At 42.5% G+C, this 13,801-nt stretch overlaps 1 pseudogene; it reads left to right on the forward strand.

The window, feature by feature from the left end:
• Positions 1 to 2,527: 2,527 nt before the first annotated feature.
• LOC141918765 (tetraspanin-3-like) overlaps positions 2,528 to 13,801 on the forward strand; it is an 89,304-nt pseudogene continuing 78,030 nt past the window's right edge.

The following is a 13,801-nucleotide window of genomic DNA, read 5'->3' on the forward strand; positions in this document are numbered from 1 at the left end:
GTGAGTTTAGGGGTACTTTCTATGCTCTTTCTCTGCTCACTTCTACAGAGCACCTCCACACCATGTTTAGTCATACTGCTCGTCTCAGCACCAGGCAGAGGAGACCAGATGCTGCTGCTGCTGCTCTGAGCGAGTGAAATGGTGTCTGATTCATCAACACAGTGGCATTTCCCTTGAGAATTTCCAAATTTAGGTTCTGCTGCAATTTTTGCAAGGTACTTTTTGCTAATGCATTGAAATCTGGAAGGAAAACAGACTTTTCCTCCATGCAGCCCGCTGCCTTTGGGCTGTTTTGGAAAGTTGCCTTGATGCTTTTTAAGGAAGGTGTGAAAATCTGGCTCTGTCCCCTCTGTCACTGGTGCAGAAAGAGGATTTCTTTCACATGCTTGGTCATTACACAGACCGTTCATAAATGCTGTGCTGATTCAGATGTTCTGGGTTAGGCAGCACAGGAAACCATGCTTCTCAGCTGGGCACAGCTCTCTTTTGCCTCCTCTGAACCTGAAGAGCTGCAATGATGACACCCCTTATTTCATTCTTGCTGGCCCAAGGCTGAAGAGTTAAACCGGTCTAAATGCAGATTGAGCCCCACAACCTAAAGACAGTTTCATGTGTTCTGGATGAACATGTATGGATGCGAGCTGTTTGCTCACGGAAAGCACTAACAGGTTTCAGCCTACGGACTCCCCTTCAGATAGACTGGAATGGGAATTTGCATGAGTAGAAACAGCTGGATCAAGCTCTCTGTAAGTAATTAACACACAGGAGAGACAGTTGTGCTTGCACTTTATCAAGCCTCTTGGTAAGATTATGTACTCCAGATAATTAATCATTACATTTCCCTATACACATAATTACATCCACTTTCTTGCTCTCCCACCTCCACACATATAAACAATTCATATGCATGTATTTACAGAGTAATTACAGAGTGTGTATGCTGTGATTAAAGGCAATATAAACTGTGTTACCCTAATTACAAGAAAAAACAAAAAACAAATATCCCAAACAAATGAAAGCACAAGCAGGAAACCACACAACTTCTTTAACTGGATCCAAACCCTTCTTTTCAAAATATTGAAAAGAAGAAAGGAAACTCAAATAATGTATGCTATGCGCTTGGCACAAAAACTGAGAGTGCCAGCCAGCCCAGCAGGTCCCTTGATTGTAAATTATTTAATATATGGGACATAAATCAGAAAGCAATGTTACTTGAGACAAGATGAAAGAAATATTGCATCTCAAAGTTAGAGCACATTCTGCACCATTTGGGCTCAGTTCTCTCCCACCAGATAAGAGAAGCTCCTGTAGATGTAGCTTCAGTGGAAAATACCTGCATCCCATATGAGGTGAAGGAGGGCATGTTTGCCTTTGAAACTCCTTGCTGGCTTTGTTTACATGAGGTGATCTGGTGCGGCTCTTACACAAGCAGCAGCACCATTCCTTACTCCTTAAGCCTCATATCACCCTGCGATGTTTTGACATATGAGCTGTGTGTTTTCTATAGCAAACTGCTCTGATAATTTCCTTCAGAGATTTTGGCTCAATGCGCTTCAGACTACTGGCAAAAGAAATAATTCTGTGGGATGGGGAGAGTAGGATCAAATGGAGTAATTCTGTATTTTCTTCTGTTTTTTCCTTGTGATTCATCTTTTTGCCTGGGCTTCATGAGGCAGGATAGTAGGAGTAGTCAACAAGGAGAAGGAAGGTGACATTGAAAGGACACATTTCCTAGATTTATTTCATCTGACACCAATTGTTTAGCAAGTTACCACTTCAGTTTTGCCAGCTAAAAGTGAGTGGTGAGGCGGCACTTGCAGCTTTTGGCTGACAAACACGGCTAAGAGATGATATTTGTCTTTAGATCTAAGTGTGACCATAGACTGACGGTTATTTGTAGTTTTTATTCATTACTAGGGCAACTGAGAGAGCCTGTCTGTGTCTTGTGTACCCTAGTGTGGGTCATGAAGTTCAACAGAAAGGGCTGTTACCTTCATATCTGCAATACCAGGCAAGGTACTGTAAAATCTGCTAGTGGAGGTCCTCTGACACCAGCTTCAAGAGCAGGATGACCTGCTTTCTGCCACAAGTAGATCTCTAGGGTCCATCATCTTCGTGGATGTCAGTGGTATTGTCCTCTGCTATTCACACTGTGACACCACGCTTATTGAACTGGTCATTCTGTGGACATATCTTTGTAGAAGTGGAAGCATTGTCTCATGCTTTGAAATACTTCCTATGCTAATATCTGGGAGGAATTTAGTGTGCTTTGTGGAAATCTTAATGCTGAGCAAAGAAATCAAGTAGACATGGGAGATGGCAAGGGAGGAACTGAAGTACAAAATCCTAGGGACACTGAGTGTTGTGGTTTGAACTCAGCTGGTAGCCAATCACCACGTGGCCAGTTTACTTCGCCCCTGCCCCCCTCCCCAGTGAAATAGGGGAGTGACAAAAAAAAGAAATTTGTAGGTTGAATAAAAAAAATTTAGTAATAGCAACAAAACAACAGTAACAATAGTAAGTCCAAATGCATAATAAACAGCAGTTGCTCACCAACTGGCAACTGCTGTGCAGCCCACCCCCAGCAGCAATCCCGACTGCACCAGAAATCCCGCCGACGACCAACCGGGAAACTGAAACTAGGCGAGCACCATCTCATACACGTCACATGAAGTGGAATACCATGAAGTGGAATACCCCAGTGATCAATCTGGGCCATGCATCCAGCTGTGCTCCGCTCAGCCCAGGGAAAGTTAACTCTATCCTGGCTGAAACCAGGACACTGAGGAAAAAGTATGGCGTGGCAGAGGATCAGCAGGGACCACAGGCAGGATAGACAGAGAAAGAGCAGGAATTAAGATAATCAGAGATATGTGGTGGTACAGGAGTAGGGGTGGTCTTGAGCTGTTATAATGTGCTTATTGCTAGAGACTACAAAGAAATTCAGAGTCCCAGCATCCCTGTAGTGCCAAACAAGAGGGAGCTAAACACCCTGGTGTCTTGTAGCAGTTGGCTGATGTGGATGGCAGAACCTGCTACAGATACCCTCTTGCATTATATCAATGTGAGTCTGTGCAATGGCCATCCAGACCTTCACCCTGCTTGTGACACTACTGGGGACCTCTGTAGGAGCCCAGTGAATGACTGTGTGTTGTGGTTTGAGCCCAGAGGGCAACTGAACACCGTGCAGCTGTTCACTCACCCCTTCCCCCTCAGGAATGGGAAAGAAAAAATAAATGGCTCAGGAATCGAGATAAGGACAGAGAGGGGTGACTTATCCATTACAGTTACAGGCAAAAGACAGACTCATTAGGGCAAGAAAAAGAACATCACTTTAATTCAAACACCACCAACAACACTTAACAGAGAGAGTGGAACAGTGAGAAGCATTATCACATCTTGAAAACACTTCCCCCCACCCCTCCCTTCTTCCCTGGTTCAGTTTTGTTCCCAATCTCTCTAACTTAAATCCCCTTCTAGCAGTGCACAGAGCAGGGAATGGGGGTTACAGTCAGTCCACCACTTCTTCCTCCTCAGGGGGAGGACAACTCGCATTCTCCTCTGTTCCAGCGTGGGGTCCCTCTCATGGGAAACAGCCCTCCTTGAACTTTCTCCAGTGTGAGTTCTTCTCACAGGCTGCAGCTGTTCCCATGCTGCTCTGGCGTGGGTCGCCCCTGCATGTTGCAGTTCTCCCAGTGCTAAACTATAACAGTGGGGGAGTCTTCTTCCCACAGAGTCCTGGCCTTCTTTGGGTGCAGTCACCCGCTTCAGTGTGGGGTCCTCCACGGGCTGCAGGTGGATCTCTGCTCCACTGTGGACCTCCATGGTGGCAGCAGGGGGGCAGCCTTCGGATATGGGGGGAATCTGTGTTCCAGTGCACCTGCACCACTGCTCCTCCCCCCTTCCTCTCCTTTCTTCCACTGACCTCAGTGTTCACACAGGTGTTCTCCTCACAACTCCTCCTTATAAGTCCCCACCTCCTCTCAGGTTCTTCTTAAATACTTCTTCTTAAATAAGTTAATTAAGTTCTTCTTAAATACGTTATCACAATATGTTAAATACGTAATTGGCTCAGCCTTGGCTGGAGGCGGCTCTGGCTTGTAGCTGGGGGAACTTTGAGAAGCTTCTCACGGGGGCCACCGCTGTAGCCCCTTCCCCCACTACCAAAAACACAGCCACACAAACCCTGCATGCCATGAGATTAAATTCTACACAGTATTGAGGATGATAGCAGGAAGATAGGCCTGATCATCTGACCTTATTCTGGCATTTACTTTGTCTCTGTAGCCTTCCAAGTTAGTTTAATGTAGGTAGTACAACACAATTTCCTGGCTGTTTAAGAAGACAAAATGATCTTCTCCCTGGTCACCTGAAATTCAGAGCCTGGCTCGACCTTCCTGCAGACCATGCAGCTTTGGATCACCTCAGTGCCAACCCTAACCCTTCAGTGTCTGGCCTGAGTAAAAGTGTCTCATTAATTAATACACAAGCTGTGAAATGGGATCGGCTCCAGGTTGTTTGAAATTCTGCAGGCTGTGAGGTGAAATGCTGCTTTGTGTAAGGCTGAACATGTTGATGTTGTTTGGCCCAGTGGTACAGAAAGAAAAGGTGGCTGTATCCAATTGAAACTATGCCTGGGATGGCAACTCTGTCCTATTTGAGCCAGAGAGGTGATTTAAACTGGTTCTGTGTCATTACCTGAAATGCAATTTAGCCAGGAAACAAACCTGCACTTACAAAAAGCACTTGAGGATCTTTAATTATCACAGCAGGTCGGGACCTCAGTTTTAAATCTCATCAGGAAAGCACTTGCCCTCTGACATCACACTGAGTCACTGGCTCAGTAAAGAGCTTGGAGGAAAGAGAAAGTGTGCAATATGTCAAATGACAGGACCTCTTCTTACAGAGATCCTCAGTCTAGAGGGAGATTGGGACCATTCATGATTAGCAGTCTGCATTACTTGAAAGCAAATTCACTGGACAGAGAGGGTTGCTTGTAGCATTTGTAATGCTTTCAAAGTGTTCTATAATTGCTTATTTGTTCATCAAGATAATACGTATTGGACACTGTGCATGTTGTTCTGTATATCTTTGCCAAGTATGGATTCATTTACAGTGCAGATTTTTATTCAAAAAATGTTATAAAGCTCTTTGCATTCCTCAGTGCATAGGGACAGTTTCCTGTGTGTGCATACCAGTACCTCGTATAATAAGTAATGAGTAAATTAAAAAGGAAATAAGGTCACCTTCAAGCTTGCTCCAATATCAGGTGTGAACATTATGCAGAATTTATGTTGCAGGGTCTTTGCTGAGGTGATGTGATCTTTTGCCAAATGGGTTAAAATGTGGCAAAGGCCCAGGCTTCTTAGATCAAATTCAGCATGAGTCTTACTGGGGGAGTAGAGCAGGTTAACAGAGTTGATATGCAAAGAGAGCAAAGGCCCCAGGTGTCAGCCTGGACAGATAGATAACTTGTGCTCACAGTTATCCTCGTGGTCTAAATTACATACACATTTCACACAACAGCATATACTAACCAGGAATTATGTCAGCTGCAAACAAAGCAATTAGGCTAATTTTCTCACCGCGTATGACATGTCAGCAGCTGGCAAACTATTTGCAGGAGGGCTCCTAAAAATGCTAACATTAGCCAAATTATTGTCATGGATAATCAGAGATCAGTTTCCTCACATTGCCAGTGAAATGTGCAGTTCAGTCAGGCTTTGAGACAGAAAATTTCATTGCAGCAAGAAACCACTTTCTTCTTATAAGGATAGTGCGATAAAATATTTTTCCTCTGATTGGTGAAAGACTTCTTTACCAGTGTTAAATGTGGTATCTGGAAATAATAGCTAGAATTTATTTCACCATTAGTTGTCTAATTCCCTAATTTCTTCTGAAAAATACAATGTGCTCACTGCTTTGTCACCTAAACTGTGTGACTAATGTCTTGAATTAAAAACACTGCCCTGTTGCTCTACCAGTCAAAAAGGTCATGACATTTATAAGTCTGATGCCAGAGGACTACAGGCAAAAATATCCCTTTCTTTTCCCTTTGAGATTTTCAGTCCAGAAGGATCAGATCCCATATGACAAATGGCGCTTGGCTTAGCCCAATTAAAGCAGAGTAGTGAGAAAGGGAAAGGACCATGGTGAGAAACATTGTCATGAGACACAGCTGCTCTATATGTGTTGTGTGTGTTGTGCTGTTATGTTTGAAAGGCAGTGTGGTGGAAAAGAGAAAGCTTGTGGTATTAGTAGCATACACAAGTCTTGGTCAATTAATTCTGAATGTGCCTGGGGTGAGTGGACACCTTAACTGGCAGCAGCTGAGGTGCAAACATTGAACTCTGGGGTAAAAGCAGTTGGAGTCTTCTGTAAGCTTTGTAAGAGACATCAGGAGCTTTCAAAGAGCCTCCTGTGACCAAATGTCTGTGGTTTGTTTCAGCATTACACATACTCTTCCAGGGGCTGCTGGAGGTGGCTGCAGCTGTCAGGAGAGTGGTGGCAGGCAGGGGCAGTGGCTGGGGCTGGCGGGCAGGGAGGAGCAGTGCGGACTGTGGCTGGGAGGATGGTGAGGAGCAGTGAGTCACGGGAGCAAGGGAGGGCTTCACCCTGCTTCAAGAATCCATCCAGAAGTGCTTTTTGGGGTTTGTCTTCTTTTTAGGCCTTCCTCATTAGGCTTTCAAATGTAATGCCCAGTGCTGTGACCATGACTCAGTCCAAGCAGCAAATCTCACCTGGTGCTGGGTCTTTATTGGTAATGAAAATTGCAGATCTGTGCACTCAAAATGCAGAATAAGCAGATTGACCTCCTCCATGGCTGTTTGATGGCATAACATTTCATACATTTTGGGTGATGACTTGCCAGTTGCCTTGCCACCTCCCATCCAGTGTTGTCTGACATTCACACATCTGGGCTCTTTTTAGACGATGGGGCGGTGTGCAGCGAGGCATGCTGCTAGCCATCCAGGGAAGGCAGAGGTGCAGAGAGTGCCCATAGGAGAAGACTGCATAAATTATTTCTTTAAAGCCAGGCAGGGAGAGATCATAAAACACAAGCTCAGACCTGTGAGGGCAAGATAACATTGACAGAATAGGATTTTCACATTGTTTCACAGGACTTATCCAGGAATTTACACACTGGGCCAAACTCATCTCTGTTAGAGTGCCATTGATCTCAGTGCCACTGTTCTATGATAATGGTTGCCTTGGCTCCTTGAAATGGATTTTCAGAAGAAAATAAAAATGCCATCAAGTCCAGCAAGTATACCTTCAGATGCAACGCTGTATTTGAAAAGGACTGTTTGTCATCCTAGGCCTTAGTTTTCTCATGGCTCTTTTGATCTTCAAAGGACTTTACAGGTATTGATTAATCTCAGAACAGACCTGTAAGGTAGATACAGTGAGTAAGTATCACCTCTGCTTCGGAGGCTGGGAAATTGAAACAATGGAGTTTTGGCCGCACAAAAAACTGAACTGGCCACCGTCAGAGCCTGGCTATCCACCCTGGCCTCAGACCTCTCCATCATACCTCTGTCAAATGAATAAAGTATTGTCTTACATTCTGCTCCTCACTCCCCTAGCATGTATTTTTTTGGAATTAATGGCTGATCCTGTAGTACACTGAACTCGATATCTGTCTATTCTTAATAGAAGAAATCCTGGCTGGAATTAGCCCATAGTAACTGGCTAAAGTTATCTGAACCGGATTGCATCGTTCCTTCTCTATTTACAAAGAGAAGGGGTGTGGGAGAGCACATACACAGTCAAACAGAAACTGATGGGGTTCATTTGGATTGCCATTTAAAATCATCAGCAGCCAGCATTTTCTTTACTGGGTATAAAATAAAGATGGCTGTACAAAGGTGAGAAATATGCACAGAGTGATCTGTCTCTGCTGAAGTATGCAAGTAGTTATGTTGTGATAGATAATGAGAAACACACTGAAGTTCATGTAGGATCTGGTAAAGAACCAGAGAAAAATTTGCAGGCAGCTAGCTTTTGCTGAAGAGCAGTTTTTTAATGACCCAAACTAAGTCAAATTCTTTTATGTGGATGAAATTAGGGGGAAGGAAAAAAGAAAGGAAAAGGAGTAGAAAAGACAGTTACTTGCCATTGTGGAAGAGTTACTGGCTTTGAAACATAGCTGGATTTGATTTAAAAGAGGAAAAGTCAATCAAAATTCGTCTATGGTATTTTGATTGTTTCCTGGAAAACTGCTACCTATCTGTTAGTCTTTCTGGTAAAAGTTGAGGGACAGACATGAGGTTACTTCACTTTGAAAGATCTTATGTTACAGAATGGTCAGCTTGAGTATGCCAGGGGGTATCTTCCAAGCAGAGCTTTTAGCTGGTAACACACTTGTAAGTTTTGCCAAACAAAGAAACTTACTGATCCTGCCCTAGCAAATGGCAGTTCCAGGGTAAGTGGTGTTTAAAAATGCTATTTCTTAAACTGAGGCACCCTACAAATATTTATAATTTCATCCTGCACCTAAATTAATGCTCAGAGACATGCAGTGCAAATCTTTCCTTTGACTTCCTTTTTCAAGACTCAGATGAGTGGTTTGCATTTGGTGAGACTATCTTCTGCAGTCTGCATACTACACTGAGTATGTCATGTTTTTTGAGGATTCAGGCTAATTATGGTGCTGCAGAATTACTTGACAATAATTTTAAGGAAACATTTAAATTTTAAAATAATTGGGGTAAATCCTAATTTAAGGAAACATTTAAATTTTTAAATAATTGGGGTAAATCCTAAGTGGTCTGATAACAGTGGAGAGATGTCTTTTAGAAAGGGTGATTAAAAGCAATGCTTCTCTATAATCCATGCAAAACTTTGAAGTCAGAAGTAGTAGAAACTTAGATATAAGCTACAAGTAATCCTATAAGTGTCTTCAAGTTTTATAACCCACAGAAATCTGTGAGGTTTTGACCGTATTTACAGAAACTGAATAAATTTGTTGGCAGGATATTGTACAGCTAAATGTATTTAAAAGTTGGCAGTGTAATACATTCATTCATTCATTCATTCATTCATTCAGATATGGTGAGGAGATCTGTGGATTTAATAATCACATTCCCAGCAATCACAGTTATAAAAGTTATGCTCAGAGATAATCATGTGAGGCAGAAATAATTTCCTGTTGTTAAGTGAATTTCAACTGTCTCTATATCATTAAAGTCAAAAAATACTAATTAAATGTCTTTCCCTAACATTCATTTCTCTGAATACTTTTTTTTCCCTCCCTCTTTTCTTTTTTTTTTTTTAAGTACTAAATGAAATCTATTAATAAATGCAGAAATTGGAGTTTTATTAAGGGTATTAGGGATGGACAGTATAGCTGAATGCAGTACCAGAGCAATGCCAATGTCAAAGTATATCAGTATAAAGAGGTCCATTCATTTTGGAATGAATGATGGTGGAGGTGGGGGGGGGGGGAAGACTTTTCCTTCAGGGAAAAAACCTCTTAATAATGCTAAAGGGGCCATGAATTAAAATGACCTTTCAGATTATGAAAGGGAAGGAATTACTCAGAGAGCTGCTTAAAAAAGATGATGAGGATATCTTGGTAAAACTGAATTAAAGGTAGCTTTTCTTTTAGTGCCCATCCTCCTCTTTCACAACACAGACTAAGAGATATGTGGGTCTTCAAAAATGGTGATGGGCATTTGAATCAGAGCACACACATCAGCTTTCTTCCAAGGGTCTGGTGGTTTAGACAGTCACTATGAAGTAAATATCACGTCTTGTGTTTTGCAGAGCTGATGTTTGATTTGTCCAGGGTCTCACAAAGAGCTAGTGCCAGAGTCAACCCGTTGTAACCATTTGAAGGCAATTCAGAAAGCGTAAACATCCAGCATTTTTAAATAACCTTTCAGTGTGACTGAGCAACCTCTTGCATTCAACCCTTCTTCAGGGCAGTGCCACTTGCATATTTCACTTGATATTGTGTGAATTATTAATGCAGAAATTTCAGTAGGGAGAGATGTTACTGAACTGCTACACAGAGAGGCAGGGATGGATGAAGAAGCCCTGTGTCTCCTTGAGCTCACAGAAGCTCCTTTAAGGGACCTCTTGCCTTCTGAATGTGCCCCCTCCTCACAACGTTTCTCATTTCTTGCTCTCTACTATCCATCTTACCAACCAAATCTGCTTCCACGCTTCTTTAAAAAAAATTTATTTTCTCCAATCACAGGCTGCACTTGTGAGTCTGAAATGCCAAGATCGAGAAAAGTCGCTGGGACTTTCAGAACAAAACCCTCATCCAAACTCCCTAGCCATCACAACCAGCAGAAAACACATGTTAGTATAGAAACCTCTCTCTTTCTCAGATGTGCATTTGGTTCTTCCTGCTGGGACTCTGTTCAAAATCTAACACAATTTTAAAGAAAAGAAGTGGGGAAAATACCCCTTTCCCTCTTTCATTTCAGGAAAACACTGCAACAGTTTTAATCCAAAGTGCTCCAGTTTTGAAAGGATTTTTCTCTCCATGTTCATTCTCTAACACCTGATCTTTGATCCCAGATGATAGAAATTGATTCTGTGCTCAGTACTTGGTTGCTAAGTGACCCATGCAAAATCTCTGTGTTGATTTTCCTTCACTTGTACATTTGACCATGAACAAGAGAACCAGGGAGGCAGAAGATGGATTTCATTCATATGCAAGATTTTTGTAAAAGCATGAGAAATTTTTCTGTACTTCTTTCAGGGCTGGAAAGGGAATAATTTACACAGCTAAATAATGGACAAAGAATGCAGGGGAGTGGAAGCCTAGATGCGAACCAGGGCTAACATGTAACAAAGAGAAGCAGAACCAAAATGCTGACTCAGTGAGTTTTTTGTTGTTCTCACGTCTAGAGGTCTAACTCAATTTCAGTGGAAAGACAAGATCATAAAACTGGGAGGATAATCAAAGTCCTACTTCCTCTTTCTAGAGGGACAGCTGATTGGTAAATGGCTGCTGAATTTGCCTGTGTGTGCCCTGATTTTTAAAAAAACCTTGCACCAGAGATACTACTGAGGCAGGGGAGCTAATTCAGTTTAACTAATGGCTGAATGAATTGGTTTGAGACAAAAAGAGCAGGTGATGAAATCAGCTGATAGTGTGTAATCTGGTATTTTTCTTCAGAATGGCCTTGACCCGTCACTTTCTTTCTTGTATAAGAACTTAATCTGACGGGGAATACTGACATGCTGTAGATGAGGATTAAATTTGTATTGACAGCGGTCAGAAGCCCTGTTTCCTGAATCTCCTGACTTCCTATCCATCCCAGTGGGACCTAGCACTTAACTACTGTGCAGTTTGAAAAGTGTCATGACATGGGACTCCAGAACAAAAGGCTGGGAAGGCTGTTTTGTGGCAGGTGGTAATCCCACACCTACAGACTAATGGGGCTCTGCCTCTGTCTTCTGGGCTGACTTTGCTTCTCAGTTGTAGTAAATGCTTGTAGTGTTTGTTGAACACGTCGGCTTTTCTCACCAGATAACTTTAAGACAGCCAACAAAGGGGACACACACCTTCCTCCTGGTCAGGCAGTGGAAGGTGGTGGGGAATGGAGCCCACCTCTCCCGGGTTGTTACATGCACCTCTCTGCAGAAGGTGACTTTTTCCCCTGCTCTGCTGGCTCTGCCACTTGCAGGGACCCTCCCAGCTCTTACAGTTTCAGTAAAAGAGAATTATCAAGTGTAAACAGTAGATCTTTGCTCATTTTTTTTTAAACAGAAAGTGTTCACACAATACCTCAGATAGCAAACCCCAAGAAGGCAGTGACACAGACCGGGGGTGGCAGAGGGACAGCAACCTGTGGGCATGCTTGTAGCCAGGAGATGATGTGTGTTCACAGCCTCAAATCATGCTGAACCGCCGCACCTCTGTCAAGCCAGCTGTAAGCAATGCTACGTTGCAGTAGGACCTGAGGATTAAAGGATCATCTGCAATGCAGATCAGATTGTCTTTCAGGGAGCAAAAAAAGTCACAAAGTAGGAGCAGATGCAAGGTCTGCTGGTCAAGAAGGCTCTTCTGTGGTCTGGATATGAAAAACAGGACTGTCACCTGAGTTAATTCACTAAGCAGATTTATCATTACTATTTTTTCCCCTATTTTATTAAAAAGGGCAATGAAGCAAAACACTGCCAAAATGCTTTGTATTACCAGAGCATTGTCACTACATTGCCTTATAATGGGAACTGACATCTGAGCCAAAGCGCTATGCTTTTCTTCAATAATACATTGCCATCAGTACTTCTCCCTGCAGAGAAGCTGCATCTTCATGATCCCATGACAAAGGAGATAGTCTGGCGCAGAGACAGTGTCATCCTCGCTCTGAATCACACAGAACCTTTTAACCAACAGAAAAAAAAAAAGGCTGGATTACAATGTTTTTGTTCTTTTTAGATGTGGGGCACAGCTGTGTAGATTGTAGGCAACTCCCTGCTCTGATGTGGCATCCTGCACAGCAAGAAAACTAAACATTGTCACTTCTTTCCTTCATTTTGATCATTGGCTTGTGCATTGGGAGAGGCAATGTACATCTGCCTGGTCATGAAACACCCGCTGGATCACAATGCTGGCCTGACAGTAACACTGCAGAAGGGTTTGGACTAACAATGATGGCTTTCACTACTGAATCCCTGGGCACTGCACACCTTTACATTAAGTCACATGGCTCAAGGTCTCCCAAAAATGAGCATGAGCTCTGGAGGTGGGTAATTTTTCAGTTTTAAAGTTTTATTGTTGCTATGGCTTTGATGCTGCTGTCTGGCAAAGCCTGAAGCCAACTGCATGATGATGACTGTAGACTATGATGAGCCAGTTACTATCTAACAGCCTTTGAGGAGCAGGTGTTAGTGTTGGCGTCTGTCTGAGGATGGGAGGGAGGGTGGAGAATGAGGCAGAGTTTTGGGGTCACAGGCCCAGAATCTATTCAGTTCCCAGAAGAAGCCTACAGGTGAATTTGGCAGTCAACAGTATAAAGAGAAGATGCTTCCATGTCAAAGAGCTGTTCCAAGGAAGCAAAGAAAGTTGTTTGGGTTTTTTTGGTTTATTTATTTTTTTTCCCCCCCTGTGCTTTACACCAGAAAAATCTCCAGAGGTGTTTCAGATTATACAAGATCCAGGGAAAGTGCAGCCTGGATCCTTATTAGAAACAGAAGGGGCCACACTGTGACAACAGTCTTATTCTCAAAGGGGGAAATTTTTTGTGCTTCTCCCACCAAGAGTTTGCCAAAATTTCTAGACAAATATGAAGATAGAATTTCTAACATCAACCTAGTTGTGATTTCTTGCATATCACTTCTGGTTTTCACTTAAATGGCAATAACATTTTTTACTGGGATAGCTGACACTTCCTATAAGCACCAACAAATCTTATTTATAACTTACATATTATATATTTTTAAACAGACTTTTACTTATCTGACCCACTTTTTAGCATTAATTTGCTGTACTAGCTAGGTCCAACAGAGAGCATGATAACAACATAGAAATACTGTAAGGTGAATATAGATATTCTTATGTTAACTTAGGTGTGAGTGCAAAGCCTACAGGAGATCCTTCACAAAATAAATTTTTAAGTTCACTTTGACACATTTGAGAAATTTGAGCAAGCTTTGAAATTCTCTTACACTCATCCAAACTCTATCTGAGCTGTAGCTTATAGTTTAAAAATAAAAGGAAAACAATGATCTGAACCACTAGAAAATTAGACTGGATTCAAGTCTGCACCATAAGAACCAATCCCCTGAAGTATTAACAACCTGTTGTCCAAAGAAACCAGTGGAAGTGAAGTATCTA

This window comes from Strix aluco, chromosome Z, assembly GCF_031877795.1.
Source record: "Strix aluco isolate bStrAlu1 chromosome Z, bStrAlu1.hap1, whole genome shotgun sequence".
Taxonomy (NCBI): Eukaryota; Metazoa; Chordata; class Aves; order Strigiformes; family Strigidae; genus Strix; species Strix aluco.